Source organism: Lithobates pipiens, unplaced genomic scaffold (genome assembly GCF_037356315.1).
Source record: "Lithobates pipiens isolate NorthernLeopardFrog02 unplaced genomic scaffold, aLitPip1_a1.2 Scaffold_8, whole genome shotgun sequence".
Lineage (NCBI taxonomy): Eukaryota > Metazoa > Chordata > Amphibia > Anura > Ranidae > Lithobates > Lithobates pipiens.
In genome coordinates this window covers 602,353,752-602,372,363 of record NW_027507903.1, presented here as the reverse complement: position 1 = coordinate 602,372,363, position 18,612 = coordinate 602,353,752, and the positions used below count along the sequence as shown (strand labels likewise).

At 43.8% G+C, this 18,612-nt stretch overlaps 1 protein-coding gene across 1 annotated transcript in view; it reads left to right on the top strand.

The window, feature by feature from the left end:
* The first annotated feature begins 14,925 nt into the window (after nt 1–14,925).
* Nucleotides 14,926–18,612, top strand: part of NAT16 (N-acetyltransferase 16 (putative)) — a 60,932-nt gene continuing 57,245 nt past the window's right edge. The window contains exon 1 of the mRNA XM_077470553.1: nt 14,926–15,003. The gene's annotated coding sequence lies outside the window, so the exon portion shown is untranslated. The remainder of the gene's footprint in view (nt 15,004–18,612) is intronic.

Sequence of the window (18,612 nt, the reverse complement as noted above, 5' to 3'; positions counted from 1 at the left end):
TTAATCAAGAGAAGGACATCTGGGGAATGTGTCTGTGCGCGGGACTGGTAGAGGGCTCGCAGGTCCCGTGTGAGGGCCTGGATCCTAGCATTACTTTGTTTCTTCCTAGTGACTGCTATTTCAATTAAACGACCACGGAGAACCGCTTTATGAGCGGTCCAAAGAACCTGGGGTGAGATGTCCGGGGTATCATTAATCGTGAAGTAGTCTGCTAGGTGGCTCTCAATCTGAGTATAAGTAGTGGGGTCGGAGAGTAGGGAATCATTCAGTCGCCAGGAGGCAAGAGAGGGGGAGAGGCCTACGTGGGAGGTATGGAAGGCCACAATATGATGATCAGACCATGGGCACGGGTGGATAGTAGTGTGTGAGGAATTGGCCAAAAGAACCGGGGAAGCAAAGATATAATCTAGCCTAGCGTAGCTATCATGAGGGTGAGAGTAGTGTGTATATTCTCGAACTCCAATATTAAGGGCCCTCCAGGTGTCGATAAGCTGCAAACCATCCAATGCTTTAGAGAGAAATTTAGGGAAAACCCTAGCGCTATGTGATGTTCGGCTCCTATCCTCCACGGGATTAGCCACTAAGTTGAAATCTCAACCCACTATCAGGTGGGGGGAGATGTATCTGTCGAGAGTACGCAGGAAAAGGTGATAGAAGGCACTCTGTGCATTATTAGGGGCGTACAGATTAGCAATCGTTACCTCCTTACCCTGTAATTTACCCTGAACAATTAAAAATCTGCTATCCTGATCTTTAAACACATGCGAGGGTTCAAATGGAACAGAATTACGAATATAAATTGCCACTCCTCTGGTCCTGGAATCAAACGTAGTAGTGTAATGTAATTTATATGACTTATCAAAAAATGTGGGGCAGGCCCCCGAGGAGAAGTGCGTCTCCTGTAGTAAAATGATATCCGCCCCAATACGTTTATAGTATCGGAAGGCTTTCCTCCGTTTATGGGGGGAGTTAAAGCCTCTCACATTATGTGAGACAACATGGAGACCCATATCAGCCAGTGTTCAACCGCAAAGGTGCGGGTGTTCCGCAGGGAGAATCGAGATTAAAATGGCTGAGTCCAGAACCAGAGGGGCTCGTATCAGCCAATATCAGGCCAAATCTAGTACATATGGGGCCATCAGGAGGTCCGGTATGAAACGGAGATCCATCAGCCACGAGCTTATAGTCAAAGAAAACACATTCCGTCGTGAAGTCAGCAAAGCAAATAAACAAAAACAGAAAAAGAAAACGTAACACTCTATGGGGTCTGGGTGGAAAGTCCAGCCAGATCAAGAAAATTGTGTAACTACCAGGCCTTGCGGCCCAACTGCCACCTGCTACACACATGTCCCACAGTGGGTGAAGATCGTTAGCCTACTGGGAGACTAATCCGAGATGAGCGTGATCAAATAACCTGAAACTCAGGTCACTGGGACTAAGGATACGTGAGGAATGGTGTGCAGGTATGGAAGGGGGGAAGCGCAGCTACGAATGTCAGAGAGGGTGAGACTCAGGAGAAGTAACGAAAAAACAAAGTCAACTTCTTCAGCCTCCCGGGACATGGAGAAAACAGATGATATAGTAGCCGAGCACTTGTTGAGCGTTAGAAAATGGGGACACTGGAAGGTCCAAGGACAGACGAAGGGAGGATTTCTTAAGAGGTTACGGTCCGGAGAATCAGACCTCAAACGTCCGGTAGTGGTTGAAGTCTGCGAGACCTTCTGTCTCTTTGAGGCTATGGTGTAGCCCAGATAGGGGATGGTCGTGGGGTCGGTGGGTGACGGGGTGAACGTTGTCGTTCCAGGAGACCCAGCTTCACCAAAATATCTTTGCCTTCGGATATCGTAGAGGCTATGTAAATAGAACCGTTATGAGGCACGATCAGTTTGAATGGGAAACCCCAGCGGTACCGTATGTGGGCAGACTGCAAGGAGGAGGTAATCTCCTTCATTTTCCTTCGCTTCTCTAGCGTTGCCGGTGAAATATCTGGGTAGATCTGGACAGAGGGTTAAAATATTTTATTGCACAGCTCCGGGGGTCTTCCGTCTTCGGGGGTCTTCTCGCCGGACTCCTCCGCTATCTTCTTGTAGCTCTTTTGCTAGCGGAGGAGTCTGGCTTTCTTCCTCGCCGCCGGCCTCTTCTCCCGACTTCGGGGGTCTTGTCCCCCTCCTCGGTTCTTCTGCCGGGCCACCGCGCCTTCTTATAGCTCTTTTACAGGCGGTGGCCCGGTCTTCTGTCGCCGCCGTCGCCGCTGTCGCCGCCGCCTTCCATTCTTCTTCTTCTTCTCCAGGAGATGTTGCCTCGACGCTCTCTCCGGCCGGAATGCTAGGGACGCGCTCCGCTGCCACTTATATAGGGACAATGGGGCGGTGTCACATGGCTTTATGTCACATGGGTTGGTTCCCCTTTAAGTCCATACCAGGCGGCGGGGTCAGCGACGTCTCCTTCGCGGGCCCCGCCTACCTGGAGACGCGCTCGAAATTAGTGGACTTTCCTCCGCGTGTGTGGGCGAGTCCGTTCATTTCAAAAGTAGGGCGGATAGTATGGCGGACTTAGTCCGCCGTATTAGTCCGCTCAAAAAGTGCCGTGTGTGGGCAAGTCCGTTCATTCAAAAAGTATGACGGACTGTCCGTCGGATTGTCTGAGGGACTAAGTTGGCCAGACAGTCCGCCACGTGTGTACGCGGCTTTAGACGGTGCTACACAGTTGATGCTGGCCATACACCATACAACATGATTGTATAATCTTGAGAACTACAATCAACTATAGCTGGCCATAATCATATCACTCATCCATACATTTGAGGAATCTTTCCTGCTGTGCCTTTGTATTCTGGCATCGGGACTCCTTAGCCGCTGTCAGAATACAATGATTAAACTGAAATTGTCCAGCAGTCCTGTTTGTAAGAATTCAATTGTTCAATTGACTTCTCATGAACAGGTACTGCCATAGATGGATCAAAATTAGGCTGGTTGCTGCGGAACAACAACTAGCTGAATTGCAATCCCTATATGACCAGCTTATGTAATGCAGGGGCCTGATTTGATACTAACTGAATAAAATATTCAGGTGTCTCTTCATATGACAGATTGTTAAATTATGACATTGTACAGGGATTGTAGAATTAGCTTGTATAGTATATGAACAGCTTTAAGAAGATTGTTCCGTCAGATTGTATTGTGTATGGTCAGCTTTACATGATGTATTGTAAGTGTGTTTGAGGCTATTTAGTATAGGATTTTTTTTCCAAGAACTTGGTAATTAAATGATCTGTTGTTCCTCCATGCATGACTGCTACTAATGCCAGCTATGTAACGCAAGTCAATGTATTTAGTTTCCTCCTCCCAGTCTTGACTCGTCTTTGTTCCCTTTCTCTGTGTAGCTATTTATTCCGCTCTCAATCTACTTATCACATTCCTGTGTTCTGCGCCCTGTAGTTTGCACCCCCGCACGTCTTCCCCAATCTACTGTATGTGAGTCACTCACCCCTGCCACCCACTCGCCCTCCGCTCTTCTCAGCTCTCCTTCCCTCTGTACACTACAATGTATATATGTATATACAGATGATCAATGCCAGGCAGTCTGCATGGATACCCACCATCACCAAGGTCTCCCATCCTCATATGTCCCTCTTCCTGGCACTCCCACCATAATAATAACAGTTCACATCCTACCATCTAACTCCTATTATGTTCCAGGGAGCCTTTACTATTCCACAGTACCAATTCTCTTGTCCTGTATGCCAGCAGGTGTAATTCTCAGTATCTGTTCTTATTCTGTATGCATGGACTCTGCACAGTACCACTTCTCTTGTCCTCCTATACGTCGGTTGTAATTCTCTGTATCTGTTCTTATTATGTATGTATGGACTCTGCACAGTACCACTTCTCTTGTCCTGCATGCTGGGTGTAATTATCAGTATCTGTTATTATTTTGTATTATTGGGCTCTGCACAGTACCACTTCTCTTGTCCCATATGTCGGTTGTAATTCTCTGTATCTGTTCTTATTCTGTATGTATGGACTCCACACAGTACTACTTCTCTTGTCCTCCTGTACGTCGGTTGTAATTCTCAGTATCTGTTCTTATTCTGTATATATGGACAGTACCACTTCTCTTGTCCTGTTTGCCGGGTGTAATTATCAGTATCTGTTATTATTTTGTATTATCGGGCTCTGCACAGGACCACTTCTCTTGTCCTGTATGCCAGCAGGTGTAATTCTCAGTATCTGTTCTTATTCTGTATGCATGGTCTCTGCACAGTACCACTTCTCTTGTCCTGTACGTCGGTTATAATTCTCAGTATCTGTTCTTATTCTGTATGTATGGACTCTGCACAGTACCACTTCTCTTGTCCTGTTTGCCGGGTGTAATTCTCAAGCCGCGTACACACGGGCGGATTGTATGGCCTACTTTGTCCGCCGAAACACATTTCAGCGGACAGTCCGCTCGTGTGTGGGCTTCAGCTGACTTTTTCAGCGTGCAGTCTGGCGTACTAAGTATTTCTGAATTTCAGTAATATTGTCCGTCATACTTTGGTTTCAGCAGACAATCCGCTCGTCAGTAGGCTAGTTCGACGGACTAAGAATGGCGCATGCTCAGAAAGGATTTACACGGCGGAAGGTTGCATTGCTGTGTATTGGACTTCCTATTTCTAGTCCCGTCGTACGTGCTGTACACGTCATCGCGCAAGCTTTCGACGGACTGTTTGTGCATCCGTGTGTGGTCAAGTCCGTTCATTCGAAAGTATGACGGACTGTCCGTCGGATTGTGTGACGGACTAAGTAGGCCATACAGTCCGCCACGTGTGTACGCGGCCTTAGTATCTGTTATTATTTTGTATTATTGGGCTCTGCACAGTACCACTTCTCTTGTCCTGTATGTTGGGTGTAATTCTCAGGATCTGTTCTTATTCTGTATGTATGGACTCTGCACAGTACTACTTCTCTTATCCTGTATGCCGGGTGTAATTCTCAGTATCTATTCTTATTCTGTATGTATGGACTCTGCACAGTACCACTTCTCTTGTCCTGTTTTCCCGGGTGTAATTCTCAGTATCTGTTATTATTTTGTATTATTGGGCTCTGCGCAGTACCATTTCTCTTGTCCTGTATGTTGAGTGTAATTCTCAGTATCTGTTATTATTTTGTATTATTGGGCTCTGCACAGTACCACTTCTCTTGTCCTCCTATACATCGGTTGTAATTCTCTGTATCTGTTCTTATTATGTATGTATGGACTCTGCACAGTACCACTTCTCTTGTCCTCCTATACGTCGGTTGTAATTCTCTGTATCTGTTCTTATTATGTATGTATGGACTCTGCACAGTACCACTTCTCTTGTCCTGCATGCTGGGTGTAATTATCAGTATCTGTTATTATTTTGTATTATTGGGCTCTGCACAATACCACTTCTCTTGTCCCATACGTCGGTTGTAATTCTCTGTATCTGTTCTTATTCTGTATGTATGGACTCCACACAGTACTACTTCTCTTGTCCTCCTGTACGTCAGTTGTAATTCTCAGTATCTGTTCTTATTCTGTATATATGGACAGTACCACTTCTCTTGTCCTGTTTGCCGGGTGTAATTCTCAGTATCTGTTATTATTTTGTATTATTGGGCTCTGCACAGTACCACTTCTCTTGTCCTGTGTGTTGGGTGTAATTGTCAGTATCTGTTCTTATTCTGTATGTGTGGATTCTGCACAGTACTACTTCTCTTGTCCTGTATGCTGGCATGTAACTTAGTAGGGGAGTAGATGGCAGCCTTGCTCCTGCTAGAAGAGGGGCACCCTAGGTCAGGGTATATTAGGAGAGCAGAGAGCTTCCTGAGTTGCCATGAGTAGAGTTATTACAGATTTTTTTGTTTGGCTGACAATAGTGGCGGTGGGTCCTTAATTCATTTCGCTCCCCCTTAGGGGGGAAGCCTAGAGCGGTGGAAGGACTTTATGCATTTTTGGGACTAGTCATACCCCCCTGTTTTAGGATGCTGGGCTCTTTTACACACTTCCTAGAGGCTTCATTCACACTTTGTATGACTCCAAAGTTGCGTCGACGTTGGAGTGCACGTTTGGGGTAACTTTGCATGGGTGCAACGTGGATACGACTTTGGATTTGACCAGTGATAATGGACAACCCTTGCACAACTATTGTATTGTATAACATTCAGGTACCACTTTCATACAACTTTTGAGGGTTAACATTAAAGTCTATGACCCTCAAGTTGCATGAAAGTCAGACCAAAGTAGTGCATGAACTACTTTGTCACTGCAACTTTAGGTCGCACATGTATGAATGGTTGTCATTGGAAAACATGGGGAACGGCTTGTCATGTGACTTCGATGCCCAAAGTTGCATGACGAGTCGCACAAGTGTGATTGGAGCCAAAGGGGTCTCTCATTTCTCCTCTCATCTACAGGGCCACCAAATGCAAGTGGGAGTAGGATAGTGCCTTGTGCCCACAGTACGCTGTTAAGACAAGGCCACCACCCCTGAGTCTAGATAAGAACGAGTTAAAGAATGGACATTTTTGACACATTCCCCCTTTACAGAACACTAATACCTCAAAGAACAAGAAGTAAGAGAACAAAGACATGGATTCTTCAGAATAATAAAGTGTAACTAAACCTAAAAAAAAATATCAATATAACTTGCATTACCTTCTCTTGTACGTAAGTTGTACAATCAGTGTTCCTTTACGTCGAGTAACATGGTCTCCTTATAGGGCCAGCCTAGGCACCCTAACCAATACATTTTTGCAGTAGACAAGCCTTTCTCAACCTTTTTAACATGGAGAAACCTTTGAAATAACCTTCAGGTATTGATGAGCCTTACTGTATCTATAGCGGATGGCACTTTGGCCTGAACAGTAAGTCAGTTGTGTCCCCTTTCGTCTGCTTGTTAGGGGATTGTCACCCATGCAGCATCACTGGTTGCTAGGACATTGTCAACTATACAGAGTAAATGGTTGCTAGGTTGTTGTCAACTACACAGCATCACTGGTTGCTAAAAAGTTGTCAACCACACAGCTTTACTGGTTGCTAGACATTGTTGGATTCACAGCATTAATGGTTGCTGGGATGCTGTCCGCTACAAAGCGTTACCAGTTGTTTGGACACTGTTGAATACACAGTGTCACTGGTTACTAGGGTGTTGTGAGCTACACTGGTTGCTAGGACATTGTCAGCTATATAGCATCAGTGGTTTCTAGGTTGTTGCCAACTACACAGCTTCACTGGTTGCTAGTTTCTAGGATGTTTTTGGCTACACAGCATCATTGGTTGCTAGGACGCTATCAATTACACAGCATTACTAGTTGCTAAGATGCTGGTTGCTAGACCATATTCGGCTATACAACATCACGGATTGCTAGTATTTTGTCAGCTACACAGCTATGACTAAGCATGGTGTTCAGTGTGAAACATGTCAGCGGCTGTGCAGTTAGTCTGTTTACCAGCCTAGATGCTATGATTTTAATTACATTTTTGAAATAAAGTTGAATAATTCGGAGTGCGGCTATCCAGCTACATCTTTTCTACTTCAGTTCCTGTTGCAAACAGAGCCAGCACCCTGTGGGATTGTGGAGACAGCTGTTTTGGGAGAAGTCATTACCTTAGAGCGGTAATTCTTTGTAGCTACACAGTGTTACTGGTTGCTAGGAAGCTGTCGGCTATACAGTGTCATTGGTTGCTTGAACACTGTTGGATACACAGCGTCACTGGTTGCTAAGATGTTGTCAGCTTTACAGTATCATTGGTTGCAAGAATGTTGTCAGCTACACAGCTTCACTGGTTACTAGGATGCTGTCGGCTATACAGCATCACTAGTTGCTAGAACACTGTTGGATACACAGTGTCACTGGTTGCCAGGATGTTGTCAGCTACACAACTATATGTGCACTCAGAAGGCAGTGTCCATGTTATGACCTCACTGCCCCCCATGATGTGATAAATTATATTTCCTACAGCTACATGAATCTGCTGCAGGCACCGACATGTGTAATGTGGAGGCAATACACTATTCTTAAGAGTGTCTATGACACCCTCTATGGATTCCAGGCTGTGTGCATTACCTTACAAAGCATTTGGTAGGTAAATGTTTCCTATTGGTGTCTGTTATGGACTCCTGGAGAGAGGAAAGGGTTGAAGTTGTCACATCTCCTGATCCAGTGTCTGGATCCATGTCAGGAACATCTGCCTTCTTCATGCAAATTCAACCCCCTGCCCGGCACGCAGGGCCAACATCTCTTTGCAAAGTTGCAAATAAGAATCACAGAGGCGTAGAAACAAACCAGCCAGGTCATTTGCTTACTTTGTAAAACTCTCTTTTTTTTCTTTAACTCTCTGTATTCCTTCCTGTGGAGACAAGTGAATGGTAAGAAATTGCCCAAAAACTGACCGGTGCCGGTTTCTTGTCATATAAGGTCCCCCATCCGATAGTGTCCGCTGTGTACTGCGCATGCGCAGTACACAGCTACACAGATTCCGAAAATTGCTGAGGATGAACGACGCCTGCGCCGTGAGTCCAGGTTCCATCCCCACTATCCAAGTGGACATAGAGTAGGAATATAAAAGAGCCGAGCGCAGCGAGGCCGAGCCCGAAGTGTGGCGAGTGAAGCTCGCCCGCGAGGGGGCCCTCTAATATTCACAACCCTATGTCCGCTTGGATGGTGGGGCCACCACCTCCACTCACGGCGCAGGCGCCGTTCAACTTCGGAGATTTTCCGAAGCTTCGTCCGCCCCGTACTGCGCATGCGTAGTACGGGTCCGGACGCTATATGATGGCCGGACACTATATGGCACAACACCGGCATTAGTGCAATACAAGCCCACAGATCTGCATTCAGGCTGAATTCAAGACAGACAGCGCAGTGCGGACAGCTGCTGAACATTTCATTACCAAATCCCAAACTAAGCTGGTGAATGACCCAGTTAAAGCATTTTTTTTAACGTTTTCCTAATTAATTGAAAGTATATTTACAAATAAAAAAAATACAAATCGAAAAAAAAATTTTCTTTTCGAAACAGGTTAATATAAAATACATTCTTGCCTATTAATACTTTCATTTGGAGGTTTCATTTAGACAAAGGGAGTTTCAAAGAAAGTTGTATTTGCTTTAGTATATTTTTAACTAATCCATATAACCCCCAGTGCTCTGGGAAGCCTTTGTGATACATACATTTTATCATTGTAAGCTGTACTGAAACAATCTTGCTGTCTACAAACTTATCTTTAGTCATCAGTGTATCATTGTTGAAACAATCCCATTGTCTAAGAACTTACCATCTGTCATCAACGCAATGACTTCTTGCCTATTAATAGGCTTATTTGGAAGTTTCATTTAGACAACGTAGGCTTCATAGACAAAGGCAGTTTCAAAGAAAGTTGTATTTGCTGTACTATATTTTTAAATAACCCATAGCACCCCTGGTGCTCTGGGAATCCTTTGTGATACATACATTGTATCATTGTAAGCAGCACTGAAACAACCTTGTTGTCTACGAACTTATCTTTAGTCATCAGCGCAATGGCATCTCTATTAATAGCCTTATTTGGAGGTTTCATTTAGACAAAGGGAGCTTCAAAGCAGGATGTACCTGCTGTACTGTATTTTTAGATAACCCATAGAGTCCCTGGTGCTCTGGGAATCCTTTGTGATACAAACATTGTATCACTGTCAGCAGTACTGAAACAAACTTGTTGTCTATGAACGTATCTTTAGTCATCAACAATGACATCTCTATTAATAGCCTTATTTGGAGGTTTCATTTAGACAAAGGGAGCTTCAAAGCAGGATGTATCTGCTGTACTGTATTTTTAGATAATCCATAGAGTCCCTGGTGCTCTGGGAATCCTTTGTGATACAAACATTGTATCACTGTCAGCAGTACTGAAACAAACTTGTTGTCTATGAACGTATCTTTAGTCATCAACAATGACATCTCTATTAATAGCCTTATTTGAAGGGTTCATTTAGACAAAGGGAGCTTCAAAGCAGGATGTATCTGCTGTACTGTATTTTTAGATAATCCATAGAGTCCCTGGTGCTCTGGGAATCCTTTGTGATACACACATTGTATCACTGTCAGCAGTACTGAAGCAAACTTGTTGTCTACAAACTTATCTTTAGTCATCAGTGTGGTGACATCTCTGTTAATAGTCTTATTTGGAAGTTTCATTTAGACAAAGGGAGCTTCAAAGCAAGTTGTGTCTGCTGTACTGTACCATTAGATAACCCATGGAACCCCTGGTGCTCTGGGAATCCGTTGTGATATAGTAGACATTTATTTGTAAAACAACAATTGTATCCTTTCCTCTTTTTTGGAATTTGTGGCTATTTTATAATTGATTCATATGTTTTCTCCTACTGTGGGTCTATATACAGTATAAAGGCTTTCACTCAAGAGTTCCACAGCATACATTGCATTTCCATGGTCCACTGTTGTCACTGATCCAGAGTAACAATGTACAGCTGAGCTGGAGTGAGAGCATGTAGACAGAAAGTGGCTTGGAGAGACTGGAGGAGATCGTAGACAGGAAGTTGCTGAAAGAGAATGGAGGAGATCAGCAGCACTGAGCTGCAATATGAATTAAGAAAAATGTGAAAAAAAAAATGTTTTACGAAATAAATGGATATTGTTTTTGATACACTGTGCTATCACAAACCTCTCCCAGTTAGGGTTCTACTCTAATAACACTACAGCCTTTCTCTAGCCTGAAATGGTTGATTACATCTCAAATATACAAACCTTGAGAGATGCCATCAGCCTGGAAGAAGTGACGACTTTGAGATACATATTAATAATCGCATCGCTCTGAGTTAGGTTTGGGTGAAGGGTCACACAGCATCAGGTAAGTTTGGATTCTAACCTTCTCTTCACTCTTGTATGGTTGTACAGGCTCCTCTGCTGTATTCTTATTTCACTATATAATGTGTGCTTCTCACAATGTGCTTCAGAAGCTGCAGCAAGTCAGAGAGAGCCCGCCTTATTTCCTGGAAGAGCTACATCCATCATCATCTAGTACTTTTCTCCCTATCCTGACGGTCTCTGACCTGCCCCTTTCATTCATTGAATTTCATTTATTTCAATTATGGAGGCTCAGCATCACATTACATGCAATGTAATGTAGGAACGCCCACTCCTCCAGGCTGACACCCACCAATCACAGCATTTAGATGCTTGCATAATTCTTGTCAAGTGCCAGGCCACTGCTTGCATCAGGACTGAGGGCTCCTAAAATTAGTAGGGTGCTGTGATTTTCTGTGGTAGGGGTTTCTGTGTTTTATGTTCGTGTGTGTGTGTATGTTGAGGTTGTTATATGTTTACGTACATGAAGGGTCTCTAATTTTATCATAGGTGTATTATAAATGATAGAGACAGAATATCAACCAAAAATCCCAAAAAAAACACATGATACAAATGCTATAAATTAAGTTGCAATTCAGTAAAATTATGCCCTGTACATACGGTCGGAAATTCCGACAGAAACGGTTCGATCAGATTATGTTGGCGGAAAATCCGATCGTGTGTGGGCCCCATTGGACTTTTTCCATCGGAAATTCAGACGGAAAAAGTTTGAGAGCTGGATCTAAAATTTTCCGACAACAAAATCCGATCTGAATTTTTCCGATCGTTTGTAGAGAATTCCGACGGACAAAGTGGCACGCATGCTCAGAATAAATTATGAGACGAAAGCTATTGGCTACTGGCCTCTACGTAATCCCGTTGTACGCAGCGAACATCACCGCGTTCAGAACGATCAGATTTTCCATCGACTTTGTCTGGCCGTGTGTATGCAACACAAGTTTCGGCCAAAATCCGTCGGAAAAAATCAGACGGATCTTTTGGTCGGAATGTCCGACCGTATGTACAGGGCATAAGTATATGATCCCCAAGCAAAACATGACTTAGTACTTGATGGAGAAACCCTTGTTGTCAAGCACAGAGGTAAGACATTCCTTGTAGTTGGTGACCAGGTTTGCACACATCTCAGGATCTTCTCTAAACCCTAAGCCCTTGTACACACGGTCGGAGAATCTGTCGGAATGTGTCCTATCGGACCGTGTCGTCAGATAATCCGACTGTGTGTGGTATGCATCGGACTGATTCCGTTCGAATCTCCGTCCGACCCAATTTTCCAACATGTTGGAAATATTTCCCGACCAACTGGGCCGGACGGACCTAATCCGATCATGTGTAGAGCATTTTCATCGGACCAAGTGCCACGCATGCTCAGATCAAATTCCTACATCAAAGCTATTGGCTACTAGCCTGAATGTAGTCCCATCGTAGCTAAATTACGTCATCACGTTCTGAAAGATCAGATTTTTTGCCAACTTGGCCTGACCGTGTGTATGCAACAGTTTCGGACAAGATCCGGCGGACAAAATCCGACGGGCGAAATCCGACGGATTTGGTTGTGGAAATCTCTGACCGTGTGTACAGGGGCTTAAGGATTCTTGGTTGTCAGCTTCCTCCATAATTTTTTTATAGGATTAAGGTCTTGAGACTGGCTAGGCTACTACATGACCTTAATGTGCTTCTTCTTGAGCCGCTCCTTTGTTGCTTTGATGGCATGTTTTGGGTCACCGTCATGCTGAAAGACCCATCTATGACCCATCTTTAGTGTTCTGGCTGAGGGAAGAAGGTTCTCATCCAAGATTTTAGAATACATGGCCCTGTCCATTGGCCCCCTCAATGCGGCAAAGTCATCATGTACCTTTAGCAAACAAACAACCCCAAAGTATAATGTTTCCACCTCCGTGCTTGTTGTAGGGATGGTGTTCTTAAGGTCATAGTCAGCATTTTTCTTCCTCCAAACACAGAGAGTCGAGTTAATGCCAAATAGCTAAATTTTGGTCTCATCTGACCACAGCACTTTCTCCCAATCCTTCTCTGAATCATTTAGATGTTCATTGGCATGGCTGTACATGTGCCACCTTGAGGAGGAGGACTTGCCATGTTTGGAGGAATAAAAATGCTGACTATGACCTTAAGTCACCACCCCTACAGTAGGTACAGACCAACTTTGCCGCATTGAGGGGCCAATGGACAGGTCCATGTATAGTAAAATCTTGGATGAGAACCTTCTTCTCCCACCCAGAACACTGAAGACAGGTCATGGATGGGTCTTCCAGCATGACATTAACCCAAAACATACCGCCAAGGCAACGTAGGAGTGGCTCAAGAAGAAGCCCATTAAGGTCATGGAGTAGCCTAGCCAGTCTCCAAACCATAATCCTATAGAAAATTTATGGGGGAGGGAGCTGAAACTTCTAGTTGCCAAGAGACAGCCAAGGAACCTTAAGGATTTAGAGAAGATCTGTAAAGAAGAGTGGACCAAAATCCCTCCTGAGATGTCTGCAAACCTGGTCACCAACTACCAACTACCTGGCCACCAACTACCAACTACCTGGCCACCAACGTCTTACCTCTGTACTTGCCAACAAGGGATTCTCCACCAAGTACTACTTTTTTTACGAATTTTTGATGGACTAGGTCCGACGGTCTTCCTGACGGACTTTCGGCGGGGTTCCGACGTACTTTCCGCACGAACGGACTTGACCACACACAAGCACACCAAAGTCCTATGGATTTGAACGTGATGACGTACGACCGGACTAGAATAAGGAAGTTCATAGCCAGTAGCCAATAGCTGCCCTAGAGTCAGTTTTCGTCCGTCGGACTAGCATACAGACTAATGGATTTTTCGACCATCGGAAAGATTTGAAACATGTTTTATTTCTAGGTTCGTCTGACTTTTTTTGGGGAATTAAAAGTCCATACACGATCGTAATATCCAACGGATTCATTCTGTCGGACCTAGTCCGTCAAAAAGTCCGGTCGTGTGTACGTGGCATAAGTCATGCAACTCAAAGTATAGCATTTGTATTGTGTGTTTTTTTTCTGGATTTTGGTTGATATTATGTCTCTATCATTTAAAATACACCTATGGTAAAAAATGATAGACCCTACATTTATTTGTGAGTGGGCAAACTTACAAAATCTGCATAAATAATTATTTTCCCTACTGTATGTGTGGAGCATTTCATAGAAATTCATTGTAATTTGCATCGCAATGACAATAAAGTATTTATCTATTTTATCTATCTATGTTCTCAGGAACTGGCTATATATATACAGCCCCCACCAGCCATGATCTGCCTGAAATGCATAGAGAAGCAGAGAGACCCAGTGATGATGTCATTGCTAATAAGATAAGTGATGTAAAGAAAAAAGAGAGGTTTTACTAAAACATTTCAATGATGACGAGGGAAACGAGGAACCAGGGAGGACAAAATATGAGCAGAATAAACTTCAGCTTTAAGCGTTCCTTTGTGTTGAGTGATTAGGCTCAATGCATTCGATTAGGGGGCACTTGGAGGGCATCCAGAATACCAGCCAACCCTCCCTTTTATCTTTTTTGTAGAAGGCCCCACACATACATCCGGGAGCTGCTGAGAGATTTAAATTCTGAATTTAGATTTTACTCCTTTGTCCATGCCCCTCCCCCTGTTGGCATCTGGGGTGAGCCCCTTGTGCATGGACTATAGAAGGCGAGGAGCTTGTGCCCGGGTAATGCTGCCCCATCTCTAGAAGCCTGGTACAAGCCTCCCTTTTATTGTGTGGATTGGCAAGGGTCTGGCACGTGTTGTCACCCAGGGAACGCAGCGTTCCCCCCCCCCCCCTCCCTCACCATCCTGCGCCTTCCCATTCTTCAGCATCACTGTCAGCCCAGCATCTCTCCCTATCCCTGTGCCCATGTGTGTGCCCACTCCTCCCAGGAAAGCTGGTGAATAGCTGAAAGTGGGAGCCATGGAGGAAGGAAGGGGGGGGGGGTGAATGCGGAGAGAAGGGAGGGGGGATGCTGGTTCTTCCATAAAGGGGGAGGGGAGCAGGGAGAGGGATTTCAGAGGGGGAGGGAGGGAGGGCACAGATATAGGTAGAAAGAAGAACAGAGACACACAGAGAATACCAAGGACAGCGACCGCCGGCGTGACGGTACACTCAGCATGATCGAATGAATGGCACCTGATCATTGTGTATTAGGGGGAGGCAATGTCCTAATATATTTGTATTAGAGGATGGCAGTGTACTGATATCTGTGTATTAGGATATTTCAGTGTCCTGATATCTGTGTATTAGGAGGGGGCAATATCCTGATATCTGTGTATTAGGAGAGGGCAAATGTCCTAATATCTGTGTATTAGGAGGGGGTAATATCCTGACATCTGTGTATTAGGAGGGGGCAATATCGTGATATCTGTGTATTAGGAGATGGCAGTGTCCTGATATCTGTGTATTAGGAGGAGGGGGCAATATTCTGATATCTGTGTATTAGGAGGAGGGGGCAATATTCTGATATCTGTGTATTAGGAGGGGGCAATATTCTGATATCTGTGTATTAGGACAGGGTAATATTCTGATATCTGTGTATTAGGAGGGGGCAATATTCTGATATCTGTGTATTAGGAGAGGGCAATATTCTGATATCTGTGTATTAGGACAGGGTAATATTCTGATATCTGTGTATTAGGACAGGGTAATATTCTGATATCTGTGTATTAGGAGGGGGTAATATTCTGATATCTGTGTATTAGGACAGGGTAATATTCTGATATCTGTGTATTAGGAGGGGGTAATATTCTGATATCTGTGTATTAGGAGATGGCAGTGTACTGATATCTGTGTATTAGGATATTTCATTGTCCTGATATCTATGTATTAGGAGGGGACAATATTCTGATATCTGTGTATTAGGAGGGGGTAAGATCCTGATATCTGTGTATTAGGAGGGGGCAATATCCTGATATATGTGTATTAGGAGATTTCAGTGTCTTGATATCTGTGTATTAGGAGATAGCAGTGTCCTCATATCTCTTTATTAGGAATGCTTGTATATCAGATAATGCCTGAAAACGATGCCTTTGACCTGAATTCTGTGTCGTGATGTCTGTATATAAGACTTGTCTGTGTCGTGATGTCTGTATATAAGACTTGTCTGTGTCGTGATGTCTGTGGATTGGAGGCATCCTTGTCAGATCGGTCTTCGGGGAGCGCTAATAATCCCATTATAGAGTCGCAGGAGGAGTGATCAGATGAGACTTTTAAAATGATTATCAGAGGTGTGATGGCGGGAGATGGAAAATCAGGACCTGCTTGGCCCTGAGAGCTGACAATATTGAAAAACCTTCCATCTTGATACCTGTATATAAGACAGGTCTGTGTATTAGAGAGGTCTGTATCCTGATATCTGTGTATTAGAGAGCTCTATATTATCCATATATTAGAGAGGTCTCCATCCTTATATCTGTATATTAGAGAGGTCTGTATCCTGATATCTGTGTATTAGAGAGATCTGTATCCTGATATCTGTGTATTAGAGGAGTCTCTATCCTGATATCTGTGTATTAGAGAGATCTGTATCCTGATATCTGTGTATTAGAGAGATCCGTATCTTGATATATGTGTATTAGAGAGATTCGTATCTTGATATCTGTGTATTATGGAGGTCTGGTTCTGATATCTGTGTATTAGAGAGGTTTGTATATTAGAGAGGTCTCTATCCTGGTATCTATTTATTTGAGAGCTCTGTATATTAGAGAGGTCTGTATAATAGAAATGTCTGTATCATGATATCTGTATATTAGAGAGATATAATTCCCAACATCTGTGTATTAGAGAGATCTATATCCTGGTTTTTGTGTTTTAGAGAGCTCTGTATCCTAATATCTGTGTATTAGAGAGCTCTGTATATTAGAGAGGTCTGTATCTTAATATCTGTATATTAAAAAGGGTTTTATCCTCATACCTGTGTATTAGAGAGTTCTTGTACCCTGATGTCTGTGTATTAGAAAGCCTTGTATATTTGAGAGTTCTGTATCCCGATATCTGTGTATTAGAGATGGTTGTATCCTGATACCTGTGTATTAGAGAGAGTTATATCCTGATACCTGTGTATTTGAGAGATTTGTATCCTGATATCTGTGTATTAGACAGGGCTGTATCCTCATATCTGTGTATTAGAGAGGGCTGTATCCTCATATCTGTGTATTAGAGAGGGCTATATCCTGGTATATGTATATTAGAGAGGCCTGTATGCTGATATCTGTGTATTAGAGAGCTCTGTATATTAGAGAGGTGTGTATCCTGATATCTGTGTGTAGTGCTTCCCCTGGAGGAGGCGCTTGGTATAACGGGTTCTCTGTTCTTTACCACAACTCTTGACCAGCCTTGTCCCCTCTGACTCAACTGGTTAGATAACGGGATGCTGCAATAACCGATGTAAGCACTTTTCACTCACAGTAAGCTGAATGAGGTATTTACTGGGTTATAGCAGCTCAGTGTAAACCACTACACCGCTAAGCAAGACAACCCAATGGACAGTCTGAGCAATAAGTCACTTAGTGGCCTCTCTGGTCAATAAACGTCTCAGAGTGCACTCTTTATACCGTTTTATATATATATATATATATATATATCCTTAGAGAGGTACCTCGGGCTACTATTACCTGTGTTGGCTCCTGACTTGCAACTTACAGTCAGCAAATTGGTGGGGCCCAGTCTTTTAGATGGTGCATATCTGTACCGTCCTTTTAAAACTCTGCATGCAGTGAATTTAGACTACTGGATAGAAAGGCGGTCTTATGTTCTCCTGATCTGCTAGCAGCATTAAAATTAATCACAGTAGCAGCAGCTGCTCACCAGTTCTGGTAACACGGTGAACCTTAGTCAGTCACTTGTCTGCACCCCTTCTGGCTCTGCTATCAGAGCAATCTGGTCCTCAGTTATCCAGTCCTTAGTCTGTCACCAGGGAATGCACACACAGGCACAGACTACTGCCAGCAAATGCACACAAAGGATCTGAGATGTGCCCTCTCCAGTCCCCTTCAGGAAAACAAAGTCCTCTTCTCTGCACCCCAGAGAAAGCTGGTCCTTTTCCTTCTTGTTAAGAGTCTATACCTGAGAGTTGTAGTCCATCACTTCAATTACTCTTATGCAAGATCCTATTCCCAGACTACATTTCCCAAAGTTCAGTGCAGCCTGCATCAAGTACACTGGCTCCCTCTGCTGGATGGATGCTGAATGGCATTGAAACCCAGCATATGAATCTTATTAGAGAGCTCTGTGTATTAAAGAGGTCTGCATCCTGATGTCTGTTAGAGAAGTCTCTATCCTGATGTCTGTGTGTTAGAGAGCTCTGTATATTAGGAAGGTCTGCATCCTGATGTCTGTTAGAGAAGTCTCTATCCTGATGTCTGTGTGTTAGAGAGCTCTGTATATTAGGAAGGTCTGCATCCTGATGTCTGTTAGAGAAGTCTCTATCCTGATGTCTGTGTGTTAGAGAGCTCTGTATATTAGGAAGGTCTGCATCCTGATGTCTATAATATGACATCTGTGTACTATAGGTGTCTGTATATTGCAGACATCTTCCTCCTGATGTCTATATATTCAAAGATACACAAACCATGATGTCTGTGTATTAGACATGTTTGTGTTCCAATATCTGTATATTAGAAATGTGTGTTTGTTAGTTAACCCCTTTATGACATGATTGCTTGTATCAATCTGGCTCCTTGACCTCTCAGTGGATGACAGATCTGGCTCTGA